Here is a 20045-nt window from a genome sequence, read left to right on the forward strand (position 1 = left end):
TAACAAAATTTTGGTGTGACGAGTTGATGCCTGAATCCTTTTTGCATGGTGTTAGGTACTTTATTAAATTTTGATCTCATCAATAATTACCTACGTGTAATTATTTGCCAAAAAAGGTTTACCACCCCATTTTCGTAGTATATGGGCGACTTGCCTTTGTATTAGAAAAATGGTGTTTATTTCTAATCTACACCCCATATTAACAAGTTTAAAGTACACTTTTCATTGTCTTGATTCGTTCCTTTTAGGAATTTGACTACGAACATAATATACGCACCCATAGATTGGCTGATATCATTACTAGACGGACTTCCCTTAAACTGCACGGGAAGTCCGTCTACTCGCCAAATTAAAAAAAAAAACTATTGTTTTTGCTTAATTTGTGTTTGAAATGATCTGTCACTAAAGCTAAACTATTAATCGAACGAGCGAGCGAAGCGAAGTACTTACATTCGACTTTGAACACGCGGCTGGCTAGGGGCACGTCCTGGCATTTCGATGTTTTTAAGCTGAACTGGCAGAAGATAGTTTGATACTCAATAACTTAAGTAAATTTGTTCTAATTTAAATGAAATTAGGTAAACGTGTAGTCGAGGGCATTATATTTTAGTCATTAAATTATGAGCAGGCCCGATCAAGGGGTTATTGAGCTAGAAGAGCTTAGAAGGCCAAAAAGCTGTTTGTAAGAGGTCTTGCTATTCTGGTAATTTTAATTGCAAGAAACATGGTCGAGTTTGGTATCAAATGAAAGTGCTTGGTTTACACTTTTATAATATCGTTTTTAAATTTACCATTTTGGAATAATTAGCAAGATAAAAATAAAATAAACATAAGTATTTGACATTTGACAGGAAATGTTTCAGGTTAGCACAGATACAGTTTATTTTTATCTCTATGGTGGTGACTTAAGTCCAGGGGAGGGACAGCCGTATACAAAGCCCTTTATTCGAAAAAATAGCGCCATCTATATTACTTAACGCTAAACTTTTTTTTGTTAATATGGCTTCACTTTATTTCGTCAGAACGTCTTAAAAGTCTTGTATCCAGGCGGCTTAGCACGGTCGCGTTTTTATCCCTTGTCACCATGCCTGTCACGTTCTAACAAGTATGTAAGTGCGAAAGGGACGCGCATAGTGATAGTCGATAAAAATGGAACCGTGCTGAGCCCGCAGGGCATGAAACAAACAAATAAACATCTGATAGAACAGATTATTTATCGCGTTGCCATACTTGCCATGGAGGCAATTGTCACAAAAAAACAACTTTGTCGAATAAAACTCAACATATTATAACACCGTATTTATAGTCTGTACTACGACATAATTCATATAAATAAAAATACTTTCAGTTTTACAATGTTAAAAGAAACAAAGTTTTTATACGCCATCACAGTTGCTGAGAACTTTATTATCAGAAAATTCAGAAAAAATCAGGGCGGGTAGATTCACAACCTGTGCTGCGTTCAATTGTGTTTTGTGGTCAATTGTGTGTTATTCCAGCCGTGTATGATAGGTACTTTATTTACATCAACAGTCAAGTTAAAAGTACCTAATCTGTTTTCGTGTATTAATAAATATCCTGAAGCCTTTCTTCAAAGTCGAAGTTTTTTACGTTCGCAACATAGGTCCTTAGACGCTATTTATGCCCCTTCACCCCTGATATTGACGTTGATGTTTCTGGTTAAGAATTACAGATGGCGCTTCAAAATTGATGCAAAAAAGTTCCACTAGAAGTTCTCTTTGTCCTATACAGGGTGTCCCTAGCCATTGGACAAAGCCGAAATGTACATATGCATCAGGGTATTTAGAACCAGTATACAAAGTATCATAACAATCGGTGTAGCGGTTACGAATAAATTAACAAATTACAATTTTTTTACTTTGGAGCAACCTCTGTGTCAATAGCTCCTGAGGTAATAAATAGTATAAAACCTTCTTGGACCGTTTTGATTATCTTTTTTATTTATGACATTAATAAGATTCTGACTTTTGACAAATGTCATCATTGTCGCACATTTTCAAAAAAATGCCAAAAGCACTGCCAATGATTAATACAGTATGTTTCTTTTTGTTGTCGATTATTGTTAATAACTTTTGTATGATATTTTTTTTTTTAATTAAAATAATAATAACCGTTAGAGCATTTCTGCGAAGTAACCCTACGTGGGATATCAGGGTTTGTCCAATGGCTAAGGTCACCCTGTATATAGATGGTCAAGCAAATCTTGTCAGTAGAAAAAGGCGTGAAATTCAAATTTTGTATCAGACGATATCCCTTCGCGCCTACATTTTTCAAATTTTGTTCTATATATAGATGGTCAAGCAAATCTTGTCAGTGGAAAAAGGCGTGAAATTCAAATTTTGTATCGGACGATATCCCATCGCGCCTACATTTTTCAAATTTGCCGCCTTTTTCTACTGACAAGATCTGCTTGACCAACTATATTATACATACTACTCTTTGCTTAAATCTGTCAGTTGCCGCCTATAGTGCGACATAAAATAGTAGAAATTAAATAAAATGGAACTCAAAAATGTCCATACTAAATTGTTGCCATGTGTAAGCATTTTACGTCAAAAATGTGACAGTTACGTAGAAACTGGCGCCCTCATTTATTTTCTATTATTTTATGTCACTATACGAGTGCAACAAAGTCAATCGCTATATAATTTTTGGTTAACCGCGAGTTCTCAGTTCGGGGCGAACTACTAGTTATTAAATTCTTCACCGTATGCGATTACAAGCGTTAATGTAGGTTAATAATTAACGGAACTAGATCACTCCAAAGTGAAAAAAAAGTATGCCGGTCTTGCCCACAGTGACCTTAAGTATATTTAATTTTGTAAACCTCTACTTAGGTTACAAGTTCAACCGGTTGGTGGTGGTGAACCGATTTGGAAAATTAGTTTTTAGTTTGGAAGTATATACATAGTTCCAAGTTGGTCCCGTTTTTATCCCAGTTCTGATGATGGGATCCATGAGGAATCCACGGAACTCTTCGAATCTTATAGGCATACATATAGCGTTTTTTGTGTTTTCATCAATAAAGCAAGTAGGTATTTACATTCAGTTTTTATTTATATCAGTTAAAGTGACAATTAACGAAATGGAACTGCTGACGATGATTAAAACGGAACTCTTTAACGATGCATAGTTCACTTTGGCGATTTGTACTCTTGGTTAAGTTTACTAAGCCCGTAAGATTTATAAAGAACATTTTTATCAAGGTTTAGTCTGATGATAGGTTCCATGAGGGATTGAGGGAACTCCTCAAATCTTATAAGCATACATACATCGAGTTTTGTATTTTCATCAACTAAATAACTAAGCATTTACAGTTACAAAGTGCCATTTGATAAAGTGGAACTGCTGATGAAGGCTTGAAGTCGGTTTTACTTTTTTTAGGGTTCCGTACCCAAAGGGTAAAAACGGGACCCTTTACTAAGACTTACCGCTGTCCGTCCGTCCGCCCGTCTGTCACCAGGCTGTATCTCATGAACCGTGATAGCTAGGCAGTTGAAATTTTCACAGATGATGTATTTCTGTTGCCGCTATAACAAGAAATACTAAAAAGTACGGAACCCTCGGTGGGCGAGTCCGACTCGCACTTGTCCGGTTTTTTCTTAATTATCTTAAGCCTTTTTACGTAATTATATACTTTTTTCGACTTTTAAATATTTGACGCTGTCATGTTTTTCGAATAGTAAAATAAACATGTCAAGAGAAAAAATAGTGATCTTATTTATAGAAATCTACTAAAGTATGAATAAATACCTACGCAAGAGTAACATAACAACATAAAATGTACTAATTAAGGTATTTGCTTAAGTATAATATCGTGTAGGTTGTTTGTGTTATCCGCCTGTATTTTAGGATTTCGTTATCTATCCGAAACATGCGCACCCAAGTTATTTCCATGTTTTTGTCCCCCAAAACCCTGATCGTGTGAAGAGATTTTATTTACTTTGACAAATAGAGCATTTGCATTAACTACAGATATGAAAAAACGGGACCCTTTAGGTATCACTTCGTTGTCCGTCCGCCTGTCGGTGGGTCTATCCGTCCGTCTATCCGTGTATCCGTCCGTCCGTCCGTCCGTCCGTCTGTCAAGACCCTTGATCTCGGGAACGGGTGGAGGTATCGAGTTGAAGAGGAATAAAGTAAATACGAGTATTATTATTTACTAGGTATACAGTATGTCCAAAGGAAGAGTGCTATGATAAGCAGAAGTAATTTTTTAGGGTCCGGTACCTCAAAAGGAAAAAACGGGACTCTTTAAGGATCAATTCGTTTTCCGTCCGTCCGTCCGTCTGTCCGTCTGTCCGTCTGTCCGTCTGTGAGTCCGTCCGTCTGTGTGTCTATCTGTCTTTCCGTCTGTCCATCCGTCCGTCTGTCCGTCCGTCCGTCTGTATGTCAAGACCCTTTATCTCGGGAAAGGGTGGAGGTATCGAGTTGAAGAGGAATAAAGTAAATACGATTATTATTTACTGTACAGTAGGTATGTCCAAAGATTTTCAAATCTTTTATATACAGGTACTTATAGTATATTTTTTCCACGACAAAGCATGTTTTCATGAAACATTTCCCGAAAACGCGTAAAGAGGCACAATCCACCTGATGATGCCGACATGGCTCCCAGCTTCAACTGCCACAAATGCGGTCGCAAATGCCGGTCCCGCATTGGCTTATACAGCCACGAGAGACGTTGTTCCTCGCTTACAAACGCTGCATAAATCATCTGTCAAGATGTTAAAGGCCTGAATGATGATAGTATTTTTTTTAAAAAGCTTTTATTAGGTAGACCTGTATGTAACTAACTATGTAATGGAATCTAAGGTAACTAATTTAACCATCTTCCAAGGATCGTAGCGTCATGAAAATTGGCAGCTGTATGTAGTTTTGATGACAATACAATAATATTATGGTACTGTCGAACTGATCTGATGATGGAGACAGCAGGTGGCCATAGGAACTCTGTGATGAAACAAAGCAACCTAATTGTGTGTGTAGGGAACTTGTCCATGACAAGTATTTAATAGGTGTTTGGGCTTAGGCTTTTAATTATTTATTATTTATATCCTCCCGGGTGGGGAGAGACGAAGGAAGAGACATTGACCAAATTCCACACGGGCAAAGCCTTGGCCACAGCGAGTATATAATTACTCCACCTTATAAAACAAAGTCCCCCGCCGCGTCTGTTTGTGTGTCTGTTCGCGATAGACCCAAAAACTACGGATCGAATTTTCATGCGGTTTTCACCTATCAACGGAGTGATTCTTGAGGAAGATTTAGGTGTATAATTTGTTAAGGTATTGTGTAACCCGTGCGGAGCCGGGGCGGGACGCTAGTACCAAAAATGGCGTAGTTGGTGTCAATTTTACGTAGGTTTAGGTAGAGAATCTTCAAAAATAAAACAATAGATACCTACAAAGCAGTTGTTATTGGCCCGTCTTTATACACCTGTATACAGTTATACATACACCATACGGAACATTTCATTTAATTGGATGGGTGATGGGAGGCATGTTTGACCTTATAAATGACTGTGCCCAAACATTTCCGAAACATATCGAACGTTTTAGTTGCAGTTTTCAGTAGTGTAAAATAATTGGTATATTTATAGTCCCTCCTGTTATAAATGTAAGTATAATATATTATTTTTTAAGGTTCAATGGACTGGCACTGGTTTCACCAAGAACGATGAGCGAGAAGCGATTGGAGCTACAAAATAAGAAATGAGTTGGCGCGCGAGCAGCGAGAAGCGAGTATAGTTCTGGTACTTACTTCTGATAGTTTTGTCGCCCGGCTATAAAGCGAGTGGTCGAATACGAGTTTGACGTTTTAAACACTGTATTTAAGGTTAATAAGGTCTACAAGGAAATATCAGCCTTCGTGAATTAAGTATTGTAACCTTAGTCACAGAATAGAAGTACAATGGAACCTCGATAGCACGGATCTCAAGGGAAACGCCAAAAACTTCGTGTTAACGAGGTTTCGTCTTATAGAGGGCATCGACTTAGAGAGGTTCTTGTAGGTTTTTGTTCGTCTTAAAAACGCATTAAAAATTCGTATTAGGCAAGTAATTATAGAAACGTAGAAATACAGTTTCTTTTTTTCGAGTTACAGAGGTTCGTTAGTAATATCGATATAGATGTGGTAAAACAATACGACTATTTTTTCTAGTTGCATGGTCTCTCCGACCGCCAAGCGAACATCGCTTCGCGAGTACCTACCGCTGAGCGATTTTATCGTTGACAGCTTTTATCGCTGCGAGTAAAGAGTGTAATAGTGCACTGCCTTATGGGAATTTAGTTCAGATTCGGAAACCGCTACCAACTTTTAGTATGTTGTTGGACATGGCATTGGGTCTCGAAAACTGCCGGGAAACAGCGGCGCCGACCATCTACTTCATTCAGCCTCGATTACCCTTTTATAGAAGCAAATTTTAACTACGAGCGTAGCGAGTAGTTCGAAAAGTGGAATCTTGAGTGTTGCAAGGGCTTCAAGGCTGTGAAGGCTGGCAGTATTTTTCCTCTGATCCTCTGAAATACATACAGGTCAGCCCTCTGGTCATTTGAAACCTCCATAAGGCATCTTGCTAACTCATAGAGGCGACGCCCGCTAAGCCCCTAACAGTTACTCTATGGCCTGAGGGTTTCAATGTTAGAGAAATTATGTACTACCTACTGCTTTTTATTTCTCTTAGAGTCTGTGCGGAGAGAGACGACTCATAGAATGTATTGATTCCCTTATGTTCCACGACTCTTCTCTTTCCGCACAGAGTTTATAGTTTACATTTGTAGTGCCAGGCAATGATAATAAAGGTCTAATTAATTTTAATCTTTTGCTCGACTACGGCAGAATTTGCTGTCTATGCGTGCATGTACTGTTTACATGAAACTACTGAACTTATTTAATAAATGAGGTGTCAATTCATTCGTGTTTGTAGCCCAGGTGACAAAAGCCACATTTTAACCAACTATCAAAGGAGGAAGGTACAGTTCGTTTGCTTGTTTAACAAGCAAATTCAATTTATAAATTAAGATTCCAGTCGAAAATGTCGTTTTCATGTATTTTATGTAATGTCCTTTCATTTAATACTCGATAATTAGAACAATTCTTTGCATAATAAGAGCGCATTAAGATAGAATTGTACAAATACAAATACAAAAATAATAGAAATGTTGGCGCGCTTTAGTTTTTTTTCTACAACTTTCACAGTTTTTACCGGAAATTTAAATTGTAATGTATAGTTGAATAACTGGTTTCTTTAATATTATACGCAACATTTTATTAACGTTTTTAGTTTAGCCAGGGGTGCGAAACTCCTGACTTCGGCCAAACTCGGCTCCGCTCGGCTCAGCATTGCTCCGAGCAATTATTAGGGTTGGCACCACTTGACTTCCTTTTGCATGCACGACCACAGATAAGATAATCACTTGAATTTTGACAACCCTAAATAGCAGAAAGAGATAGTGCCATATATTAGAAAGGGATAGCATGATTCGACCCTGAACCGCTGTCAAACTTCGGTTTTGTAGGAAGTTTCCTTTCTGTACGATAGTACTATTATTTGAGTCGCTTAAGTTCAAACTCGGGTAAATCCATCTGTCAGATTATGCGATTTTGGTATTAAGGCGCGGTGTGTAGTAAAATGCGCTTTTTTGTCACCATATTTACAGACTTTTACAAGGATTTCATGCATTATTTTCTAGTATGTATAACTTCAGTCCTTGAACTACGTTATTGCTTGTCAGAAACACGACGGCTCATAATTTTCTCGATAGAATCTTAAGTTGAAAACATGCCTAACACTGTCTTTATTTCCTTATGTTAGAAGTACTACGACGAAAATGTATATGAAACTTACTTCAGTCGATAGCTTTTAAGTAAATCTTCATTATTGCTTGTCCTTTAATCGAAACGTTAATGTTTTCATTCATCATTTGATGAATTCAACATTTTGCTTACTAAATTACACCCTACGCGGCAATACCTTGCGCCCATTCCTCACGCCAGTACGCCCGTGACCACTGTCGGCGTCGGACCTATGCTAGTTTAGCGGACGTTTCATAAAATGGCTAATCACAGTATAAATACGCAAATATGTTATACACACAATGTTTTTCAACATGCTTACGAAGAAAAGCAAAATAATTCTTAAATACGGTGACATTTCAGACATTCGTCCGTCATATTGTCATTTTATAACAAGTTGGGCAGCAAAGGCACACACCCATCTAACCAATCCGGAATTCAGTCACGATTGATAAATTGTGTAAACATATTTTAAAAAGCTATAAAATTAATCAAATTGAATAATTTTTAAACATAGATATACAAGATTCAAATATTTTAGACTGGTCATATTTTTCATAATATCGATTTCGACTGGCAAATCGTATTACTTTTTGGCAACCGGGTTTTTTAACCTAATTAGACCCCGCTGAATCAGAATTTGCCGGTTGCTTGATCGAATTCTTGACCGGAAGTGAGATATTTGATATTAAAGGACCCTTTTTTTAGTTTTCGTAAAAACATATTTAGCAAAACATATTCTATTACATAAGTAATCTGCATAAAATTGCCTACAAGAAAGATTTAGTACAATTTTTTGCTAGGATCAATATTCAAAGAGATATTAACGCGGGAAATTCAATTATAATCACTTCTAAGGTCCCTTTTTTTAGTTTTTCGTAAATAACTCGTAAACGGTGGCCAATATCAAAAAATGTTGTAAAACGTTAATAATTTACACAAAATTTTGTACAAAAAAGATTTAGTATACTTTTCGCAGGGATCAATATTTAAAAAGATAATAAAGAAGGAAAGTTAATTATAATAAATTCTAAGGTTCCTTGTTTGTATTTTTTCGTTAATAATTTGAAAAGTATGACTCATTGCAAAAAAAATCTTATACATAAATAACAACTTACCCGCTGCTTTGTCTTTTTAGGGTTCCGTACCCAAAGGGTAAAACGGGACCCTATTACTAAGACGTCGCTGTCCGTCCGTCCGTCCGTCCGTCCGTCTGTCACCAGGCTGTACTCCCATACAGCAAACGTGATTTTTGACCAAAGTTAAGCAACGTCGGGCGTGGTCAGTACTTGGATGGGTGACCGTTTTCTTTTTGCATTTTTTCCCGTTTTTTTTTTGCATTATGGTACGGAACCCTTCGTGCGCGAGTCCGACTCGCACTTGCCCGGTTTTTTTTAATATTGATCCTAGCGAAAAGTGTCCTACATGTTTCTTGTAGGAAATTTTATGTTTATTATTTATGTATAAGATTTTTTTTGCTATGAGTCATACTTTTCAAATTATTAACGAAAAAATAAAAACAAGGAACCTTAGAATTTAATATAATTAACTTTCTCTCTTTATTATCTTTTTAAATATTGATCCCTGCTAAAAGTGTACTGAATCTTTTTTGTACAAAATTTTGTGTAGATTATTAACGTTTAACAAGATTTTTTAATATTGGCCACCATTTACGAGTTATTTACGAAAAACTAAAAAAAGGGACCTTCACCTCCCCCCCCCCCCCCTCACCCCTACACCCTCAGCACACCCACTAAGCTCGAGGACATTAAGTATAATTATCTGGACACCACAAGGTATAACTGTGCCAATTTTCAAAATTATACGAATTATTTCCGCAGATTTTTTTTATTTTCTAGAGCTATTAACAAACTCGAATGTCGAAGTAGAAGTGTTTTTTGTCATTACAATCTTTAAATGCTTGACTTTTACTCGTCAATTCAAAATTAGAAAAATAGTAAGTATTACAGTTAGAGTTATAAATTGTTATAATTCTTTCTTGTGAAGACAGCTAATTTTATGTACTTATTGGAGCTATGCATAACTCAATAGTCCCACAAATTATCTTAGCTTTGCTAGTATTCTTCCTTATTTTCACTACCTACTTGCCCGAAATTGACTGCTAGAGTTAGACCAAGTCTGCAACGATTTTGATAGCATAGGCAGTGCAAGTGTTATTCATAATTTCATAGAAGATTGACGTTTAAAATAACACTTGCACTGCGTGTGCAATCAAAATCGTTGCAGATTTTTCTTGGTCTAGCTCTATTACATTTTTAATGTCTATTAGTACAAGTACTATTTTTTGTCTCATAATAATTTGGTATCATTTGATTAGATTCTCAGTTTGTCGCGGTATACACTTATATTGTATATAATTAATAATTATTTACACTCACCGTCTTACCTACCATTTTTAATTTCATTAAGTACTCATCAAAATTCGAATTTGCTAATAAATCTTATTCAATATTAATTGCCGGAAAAAATCCCGGAACTGACAATTCAGAATACCGATGTCGTCAGAATAAGGACGTAGACGTGCTGCGCGGGAATGGTGCGGTGCGCCGCGCGGGGCGCCCGCCTGCCCGTTCTACCACGCGTCTGCTTCACCCCCTTGAAAACGTAAAACTCGAGTATAAGAGCGCCTTAAGAAAAGGTAATAGGGTAGATATTTGCTGAGAGGGTCGAATGGATTTACCCGAGTTTGAAGTTAAGCGACACATTTATTCTGTGGTTTAGCTATAAAATCGATATACACCTACTTTTTTCATAAAAAATGGTATTCCTGTGTTTACAGCTCTTAAACCATATTTTTTTTCTGCAAACAATGTTTAGGTGACTTATAATACATTTCATTTCATAATTTCCACATATTTGGTCAAATTTGGATTTTTTTGATATCAGTGTATGCCTTGAGATGTCATCTTTAATGTTGTGGTACATTTCTTTAACGTCCGACTTTTGGTTTGGTTATAAAATCCAAATAATCGAATATTTTTTTACCTCATTTTGTTTATTTTGTAAATAGCTCTTAAACTGTTGTATATTTTGGTACACACTGTATAAATGAAGTATAGAATATTTCATTAGCTTTCATTTAATACCCCACACGTGTATGTGCCATGCATAGTTTGGGTGCAATATGCAATATTCGCAACGAGACGGGAGTCATTTTGATGATATCATTCCGCTGAAGGCCTGAAGTAGATGGCCGGCGCCGCTGTCTCCCGGCAGTTTTGGAGACCCAATACCATGCGCAACAACATACTAAAAGTTGGTAGCGGTTTCCGGATCTGAGCTATCTCTTCGACTGTTTCCCATAAGGCATAGTACTTTAAAGAGAGTCCTCGTGCAATGTGAACAGCCAGCGATCAACTATTAATATACCTATCTATCTCTTTTACCGACACGGAATCTCTATCTTATCGCTTACGGGTCATTTTATTTAAAGTTGTCCCCTACACTTTTGACATTGGAAATGTCTTTTCGTTCGCTCCAGTATACGGTCCGATTTCACGAAAAAGTGCGATCCCCTTATATCTCGGAAAGTTGTGAAGATATGATATTAAAAAATAGGCTCAAAAGACGCATAATCACGAGAGCTGTAAGGTGCATAAATAATTATTCGAGAAAGTCAAAAACAAAAAAAGTTAGGGTCGAAATAGTGAAAATAAAATTCAATTTTTTCCGAATTTTTGATTTTGGTGCTCGATAATTTGGAAACGAAGAATGATATCAAAAATTTGAGAAAAACGGCTCTGGACAATTTAGTCAGCTACAATTTGAGCCTAAAACAAAGACGATCGGGTTAAGGGTTTGCCCTGTAGCCTAACCTTAAAATAGTCAAAAAGTCAGAACGACATTTTTCACAGGACATTTTTGACTTCATGTTTCGCAGAGTTCGTTATCGGTGTTTGTTGTGAATTATCGGGATTATGACGGCAGAATAACACTTGCACTGCGTGGGCTTTCAAAATCGCTGCAGATTTTTCTTGGTCTAACTCTATCTATCCTGTTTGAGACGGGCGTAGATAACGCACTATTCGACAATCTATGCATTATTGTGGTGGTGGAAACAGAAATAGAAATAGAGGCAGAGGCAGAGGCAGAGGCAGAGGCAGAGGCAGAGGCAGAGGCAGAGGCAGAGGCAGAGGCAGAGGCAGAGGCAGAGGGAGAGGGAGAGGGAGAGAGGGAGGGAGAGGGAGAGGGAGAGGGAGAGGGAGAGGGAGAGGGAGAGGGAGAGGGAGAGGGAGAGGGAGAGGGAGAGGGAGAGGGAGAGGGAGAGGGAGAGGGAGAGGGAGAGGGAGAGGGAGAGGGAGAGGGAGAGGGAGAGGGAGAGGGAGAGGGAGAGGGAGAGGGAGAGGGAGAGGGAGAGGGAGAGGGAGAGGGAGAGGGAGAGGGAGAGGGAGAGGGAGAGGGAGAGGGAGAGGGAGAGGGAGAGGGAGAGGGAGAGGGAGAGGGAGAGGGAGAGGGAGAGGGAGAGGGAGAGGGAGAGGGAGAGGGAGAGGGAGAGGGAGAGGGAGAGGGAGAGGGAGAGGGAGAGGGAGAGGGAGAGAGGGAGAGGGAGAGGGAGAGGGAGAGGGAGAGGGAGAGGGAGAGGGAGAGGGAGAGGGAGAGGGAGAGGGAGAGGGAGAGGGAGAGGGAGAGGGAGAGGGAGAGGGAGAGGGAGAGGGAGAGGGAGAGGGAGAGGGAGAGGGAGAGGGAGAGGGAGAGGGAGAGGGAGAGGGAGAGGGAGAGGGAGAGGGAGAGGGAGAGGGAGAGGGAGAGGGAGAGGGAGAGGGAGAGGGAGAGGGAGAGGGAGAGGGAGAGGGAGAGGGAGAGGGAGAGGGAGAGGGAGAGGGAGAGGGAGAGGGAGAGGGAGAGGGAGAGGGAGAGGGAGAGGGAGAGGGAGAGGGAGAGGGAGAGGGAGAGGGAGAGGGAGAGGGAGAGGGAGAGGGAGAGGGAGAGGGAGAGGGAGAGGGAGAGGGAGAGGGAGAGGGAGAGGGAGAGGGAGAGGGAGAGGGAGAGGGAGAGGGAGAGGGAGAGGGAGAGGGAGAGGGAGAGGGAGAGGGAGAGGGAGAGGGAGAGGGAGAGGGAGAGGGAGAGGGAGAGGGAGAGGGAGAGGGAGAGGGAGAGGGAGAGGGAGAGGGAGAGGGAGAGGGAGAGGGAGAGGGAGAGGGAGAGGGAGAGGGAGAGGGAGAGGGAGAGGGAGAGGGAGAGGGAGAGGGAGAGGGAGAGGGAGAGGGAGAGGGAGAGGGAGAGGGAGAGGGAGAGGGAGAGGGAGAGGGAGAGGGAGAGGGAGAGGGAGAACACAAAATAAAAACTTATACAGAGAAACATAAAAAAGAAAAAGTGCCACGAAATGGTCTCACCTCAGCATGTTGCTGGCGGCTGCTAGCAGATAGCTGATGCTGAACCCTGGCAGTACCTAGTGGAGCTCGGGTTTAATACAACATAAACACACGCTGTTTTGGTCATCGGACTCGTCTCGATGAGCACTTAGGAGAGTAGTACCCAAGATAGAGCTGATGCTAAACCCTGGTTGTACCTAGCGGAACTCAGGTTTGGTGCAACATAGGCACACGCTGTTTTGGACACCCGATTCGTCATGATGAGCACATGGTAGAGCATTACCCAAGATAGCTGATGCTGAACCCTGGTAGTACCTATTGGAACTCATAAACGCTGTTATGGTCATCTCTCGTCGCGTCAAACTGCTGTCAAGAAAATTTCATATCTTGCAGCAAATGGGCCGCTGCCGATCACCACTTCTCGAGTTGACTACGGATTTGTAATAATTTTCTTGTACTTTGAACATTAATATATCCTGCTTATTAATCGAAAAATGAAATATGTACCTATACTTATGCACCACGGCGACAATTATTCAAACTTGGATACGCGTGTGGAAATTTTGCAATTTGTTTGTTCACATGCGTTATGTCTAGGATACTTGTGTTAGTCTAAGAATAAAATAATTATCATTCAACGTTGTAGTTTTATTTTGTAACTTTTTCCTTATCCAGACTTTCTCGTCGCTCAGCTACAATATTTTTTCGAATTCCGTAGATTCATTTCCAATGTGCTCGATAGTCGTGTGAGGCACGAAATCTGTGAATTTTTTTTTAATATGGGAAATTTTATGTTATTTCTACTCAGAATCACGAGCTCTTTCTATCCTAATAGAAGAAAAAAAGTGTGCCAAGGTTTTTATTTCCATTCCGGTACCATTTTTCATAGACTTTGTATGGCAGTCACGGAATGTAAAGATCGAAAATTTTATGGGAATTTCAGGACACTTTTTTTCTCCTATTAGGATCAAAAAAAGCTCATGATTCTGAGTAGAAATAACATAAAAAATCCCAAATATGAAAAAGAAAGTGTATGGGACAACTTTAAATAAAATGGCCCTTACACGTCCTTGAACTAGTGCATATCCATCCATACTAATATTATAAAGGCGAAAGTGTGGCTGTCTGTCTGTCTGTTACCTCTTCACGCTTAAGCCGCTGAACCGATTTATTTGAAATTTGGTATAGAGATTGTTTGAGTCCCGAGGAAGGACATAGGATAGTTTTTATTTCAGAAATCATCCCTTAAAGGGGTGGTGTTTTGTATGGGGACTTAACACCAACTGCACAACAAACTTTGTCAATAGGAACTGTCCCGCCCGCGCGGTGTAGTACCGGCGCTGGTGCACGATTTAGTTGGGTATAGAATAGGGTTTACTAACGAATGGGCCAAAAACGTTTCCCAAAGTATCACATCCCAAACTATGTTTCCCAAATTATCATTTCCCAAAAAAATGTTTGGCAAAACAACTTATCGCAATTTTTCAGTTAGCAATAGTCTTTTTTGGCAAGTTATTGTTTAGCAAATAATTACTTGGACAAGTTTCATTTTACCAAGTATTATTTAGTCAAATAAGCATAACATTGCATGGCATACAGTTTACATACCAATAGATATTTTTATTTTTGTTTTATTTGAAATACTTAATCCCGACCTTGGTATTTTTATCATTTTGGTTATGTTTTACGCATAGGGGGAAGCGGGGCAAATAGGCACAAGGGGCAGTTTTGAACACCCACACTAATTCCTTAACTAAAAATTTATGTTCACCTTCTGCAACACTAAAACGTGGCTTTGTATGTGTGATTGAGGTACCAGCTTCGGCACATCTCTCCTGCCAGCCGTTGCCGCTTAGTGCGTGAAAACGTGTTTCCGCGGTCGCATAGTAAATAAATTATGATTTTTTTATCGAGTTGTGGTGCGAAATTTTAGACTTTACCGGATGAACATCATAATGAGCGCTTAGTACGTTTATTCAGTAATAGAGTAAGCTTATTATTTTAATAGTATATTTTTAATAAATTATTTTTCATTTATTTGACCATTGGGGTACTTTGGTACAATAAAGATTGGGGCAGTTTTGAACATGTCAAAGTGCCCCTCTAGTGTATCTAAGTGCCCCTGCCAGTTTTTTTGTTGTGAAATTTTTTTTTACTGAATAGTGCGAACGTATAAAGAGAAAAAAAAAAATGACAAAGAAAAGTTAAAACAACCAAAGTAGCTTTTTGTGAAAAACTGACACTGATTTCATTTTTTTGTAGTTTTGCACCTGCTTAATAACTGGTTGTCAGCACTTTTTATTTTACTTCGTGTAAAAAAACGCCGAAATAACTATATACCAACATGACAAACATAATTAACTTTAACTTACGAATGTAACATATTGAATATAAAATAACTTATTAAAACAAACTAAAACTACAAAGAAATTAAAATTAAAACTAAAATAAAAGAAACTTACCTATAAAATAAAAACCTAATTATAAAAAGAATACCCCCTCTAGCAGGTCCGCCTGTGGCATGGTACCCATTACGCTGGCGGCGTTTAATCGCTGAACCGCCAGGGCGATTCGTTGCGAGAAATACGCGCCAGCTCTGGGGTCCCCTGTGGCGTCAATCAGCCGCCCCGACAGGGCCCTCACAAAGGCCTGCATGTCGGCTGACCAAGGGCCCAGTGTCTCTACCGCGAGCGCCGCAAACTCGTAGTCCTTAAGTAAGGACGAATATTTGCGGCGCTTGAGAACCTGGGCCTGGTCAGCCGCGCCGCCGGCCTGGGTGCGGGTCGCCTGGATATGGGACTGTGCGAAGGTATCTACGCACGTTGCGTCCCACACCAGGGCCCTACCTAGTTTCCACGGCACCAATGTGGCCCCGTCGGGGCGCCTGCCATCGTCCCTCGCCATGCCCGCGGGTTCGAGAATCGCAGGCACAGACGCGGTGGCAAGCGACCGACGGACCAAATCATTGATGGTACCGTGGCGAAATAGGCGGCCGGCGCTTTTGGGGCATGAAAGGCCATGTCGGCCCAGCTGATCGACGTTTTTGCCACAGGCGCAAGTGTGAGGGACACATATTTTGGACCCAAGCCTTAAGCATATAGCTATTCTCAAGTTACTTGGGTCAAAAACGGTGCCTATTTGACGGGAAGGGAGTGCTCGTAGCCAATGGCCCGACTCGGGGGCTGATACGGCTAGAATTCGGGCACGTTCGAAGTCGTCCGGACTATCCTGAAGAAGTGTGGTATGAGCTGCTTTTAAGGGAGGGGAGTCCCAAGCCCGCTGAATGTGACGGGCGACTGGGATGTCCTCACCCGGACACGACTCACACCAGGCCTCCCTGGCCTCACTTAGATTCGCTATCTCATCGTCAGGTATCTGAGGAAGGTTTAAAATAATACCGACGAGAGATAGCGAGCCGTATACTGAGGACAGGAACGCGGGTAGAGCCAAACTGGCCGAAGTGCGAACGCCCAGTCCACCCAGCCTTATGGGTAGAACCGCTTGGGTCCATGAACTATTGTCGAGATGAATGTTCAGTGTTTTGGAAAGGCTTGCCTGAAGGGAGGAGTCTATGGAAGACAGGATGGACGGAAATTTCCAAATTGGGCAACTGCGGAGTAAATACATAAATTTGGGTGTAAATAAGCAAAAACGAATGATGAAAAGAGCCATATGGGGATTTATTTTAAATAGGAGGTCTGATGTATTATTGAATAAATTTAATTTACAGTTAATGACGGGTGCGATTGATTCGTCAAAAATTGGTGAGCCTAAAAGGGTGAGGGATGTTTTTGAATGAATGGAAATATTAGGTAAAACTGCGTTAAAATTTGTTAGTATATCTATTTTTGTATTCAATGGAACGTGATCTGGAATAAAAATTTCGCATTTAGTGAAATTTAATGCAAGCCCGATTTTCGAAAATTTATCTATGATAGATTGTATATCTTGTAGTACGGTTAGTGCGTCTCCGCCAAGGGAGCCGTCATCTAAGTACCAACAATTGAATTTTGAATTTAGACTAGAGATGATGGGGTGAATGACCAAACTAAAAATGGCAGGCCCAAGCGGATCTCCCTGTTGGCAGCCCATACTTGACAAGATAATATCATTTCCAAAAAGTAATTTTGAAGGTGCTCCGTAGCATTGCCAAATGTATTTGTAAAGTTCTGGTAGCTCTTTTTTTACTTCTGCTAACAGAGCACCGCGGTCGACCGAATTAAATGCATTTTTGACATAACTGTAGTATGTTCTAATAGCACCGCACTTAATAGACGTTTTGTAATGTTTAAAAAGTTTACTACTGGTCAGCTAACTGAGTTGATCTGTAAAGTGTGCTCTGCGGGGCAGTTTGAAACACTTACGGGGCACTTTGATTCACGTGCCAAAGTACCCCAAAACGATGTATCAAAGTGTCCCATGTAATGTATCAAAGTGTTTAGAGTTCATTTTGAGGCCTAAAATCGATTTCAAAAAAAGGTGTACCAAGCTGCCCCGCTTCCCCCTACGGATGTGATTAGTTGAACCATAAACATTATAATTTTTAAGAAAAAAAATACCGATTTCTATGGGGGCCGGTGAAAGATTATTGTAGATGGTGCACTATGTAGAAAAGGAGGTAAAACCACCCACTTTTCTAGTAGCATTTCGTTTCTGTAAGGGTCTTAGTTCTAGCCTAACCTAACCCACTTCTCTGATAGCAGTTCGGTTCTGTGAGGATCGCAGTTCGAACCTAAACAAACCCACTTTTCTAGTAGCATTTCGTTTCTGTAAACCTACCCTAACCCACTTAACGGCTTTTTTGGAATATAATATTAGCCAATAAAAATCGTAATTAAATAATTTTTTATCCTAACAACATTTGACAAAGTAAAATCATGCCAAGTGATAATTTGACCAAATAAATTATATGCGAAGTGTAACTTTGCTAAAGGTTCCTTTGGGAAATGAAACTATTGCGATAAGTTTGTTGGGAAGTGAAATTTGGCAAAAGGTATTTGGCCCAAACGTAAGTACACCATAGAATAGAGATAGTTTGACTCCCGTGGAACGACAAAGGGTTATTTTCATTCAAGAAATCACCCTTTAACTGATTGAATAAAATAATAGCTACCTACCTAAATTAATAATTCCACGCTGACGAAGTCGCGGGCAAAAGCTAGTATATATATAACAGTAAGCTACAGAGATGAGCCACTGAAAATATCATTGATACACAATTAGACACCTAACCTATTTTTGTAAGGATATATTATTATCACTGCCAAAAGAAGGTTAAAGGTGCCCTCTAGCGTTCCGGGAGTGGGCAGTCAACGTGAAATATGTTCAAATGCTGGAAAGTGCAGGGGTCAAAATGTCCATACGGAACCGGCTGTCTATGTGGCAAAAAGTAGGTAGGTTAGGTTCGTTAGGTAGCTTCAGATGCCCGAAGGGCAAACCGCCGAGAAATAGGAGCCCCGCGAAGCGGGGCTCCGTCTAGTTACGTCTAGTTGCATAGACAGCCGGTTCCGTATGGACATTTTGACCCCTGCACTTTCCAGCGTTTGAACATTTTTTAACGTTGACTGCCCACTCCCGGAATGCCCTCTAGTAGTAGAAGGTATTGTCATACAATGAATGGTATTATAATTTTTTTTTTCATATATATACTATGGACATTCCTCGATGGCATCAAGTTGCAACCGGAAAGCGATGATCACACGGCAAATCAAATCCTGAAGACTATAGCAGCCACGTCAAAGAAAGATATACCTATCTACCTACCTACCTACCTACCTATTAAAAAAAATGTTTATTCTTTCTCATTTGATATGTAAGAATGTATGTCAATAAGATGTTATTAGTTAAGACTGCGTCGACCGTCCAATGGCACCCTCATTGGGGCAATTATGATTTCTAAAAAATACAAGGCAATTAATTAAACTATCATATAAATGATCATATTAATATAATATGGGATCCTATTTGAAAGCAATTTTACAATCATGATCATACACGCCATATTTGTTAAAATTGTTGTTATTTAATTACCCTATGATTAAAAATTAAATTAAATTGATTTAAGACCAACAAAGGATCAATTTCGTCATTTTAATTTTAATCTTTCAACGAATGTTAGTAGGCATACACACAAATTTATTAACTAACTACATATTTACAGATGATGGTGTAATAACAACAATTTTGTGTGGTACTATACAGCACGTCCACGGATGATTTTATTATTTCTTTTGCGGTACATATTCATGAAAAGAAATGTACTTTTATGTACTTATGTTTTAAAAAAATGTACTCGCACGGTTTTGGCATAGCGACATACAGGTCGTGATCGTGCTGGGTAGATACTGCCTGGCACGACCACACTATATTTATGGTTAATTTAATGTCAAATGAATACAAAACAAATGTACTCAAATTGTACTATGTACAAGCAGATCAAAATGTGACAGTCATACTGCAAAAATCGCTGTCATGATTATAAAAGGTGAACCTAAGGGCTGATTTAGACGGCGCGCGAACTCGAATGCGACTTTCATTACATTTTTTTTGATCGGCTGGTGGCATCGTTTCCGCCATTATAAACGATGCTCCGATACAAATACAACGCTGCTCGTCGCAGTGCGGCGTAAACGCCATCGACAATAAGGTCCCTTTACATTGATGATCCCACATTTAGACATTATGCGCGCGCGAACTCTCATGAGATTTTAGTTATTTCAACCAGCCGATCAAAAAAAATGTAATGAAAGTCGCATGCGAGTTCGCGCGCCGTCTAAATCAACCCTTAGGTTCACCTTTTTAGAGCACCGTACAAAACTTTGTTCACGGTGCTCTTATTTAATCATGACAGCGATTTTTGCAGTATGACTGTCACATTTTGATGTGCTTGTACAT

The 20045-nt window shown here is 39.7% G+C and overlaps 1 long non-coding RNA gene across 1 annotated transcript; it reads left to right on the forward strand.

The window, feature by feature from the left end:
- The first annotated feature begins 3696 nt into the window (after positions 1 to 3696).
- Positions 3697 to 19461, forward strand: LOC134793228 (uncharacterized). The gene is made up of 3 exons (XR_010144517.1): positions 3697 to 3816; positions 5667 to 5776; positions 18827 to 19461. It is a non-coding gene; the product is annotated as an uncharacterized LOC134793228 (long non-coding RNA).
- The last annotated feature ends 584 nt before the right edge of the window (positions 19462 to 20045 follow it).

The sequence above is a fragment of the Cydia splendana genome, chromosome 8, assembly GCF_910591565.1.
Source record: "Cydia splendana chromosome 8, ilCydSple1.2, whole genome shotgun sequence".
Lineage (NCBI taxonomy): Eukaryota > Metazoa > Arthropoda > Insecta > Lepidoptera > Tortricidae > Cydia > Cydia splendana.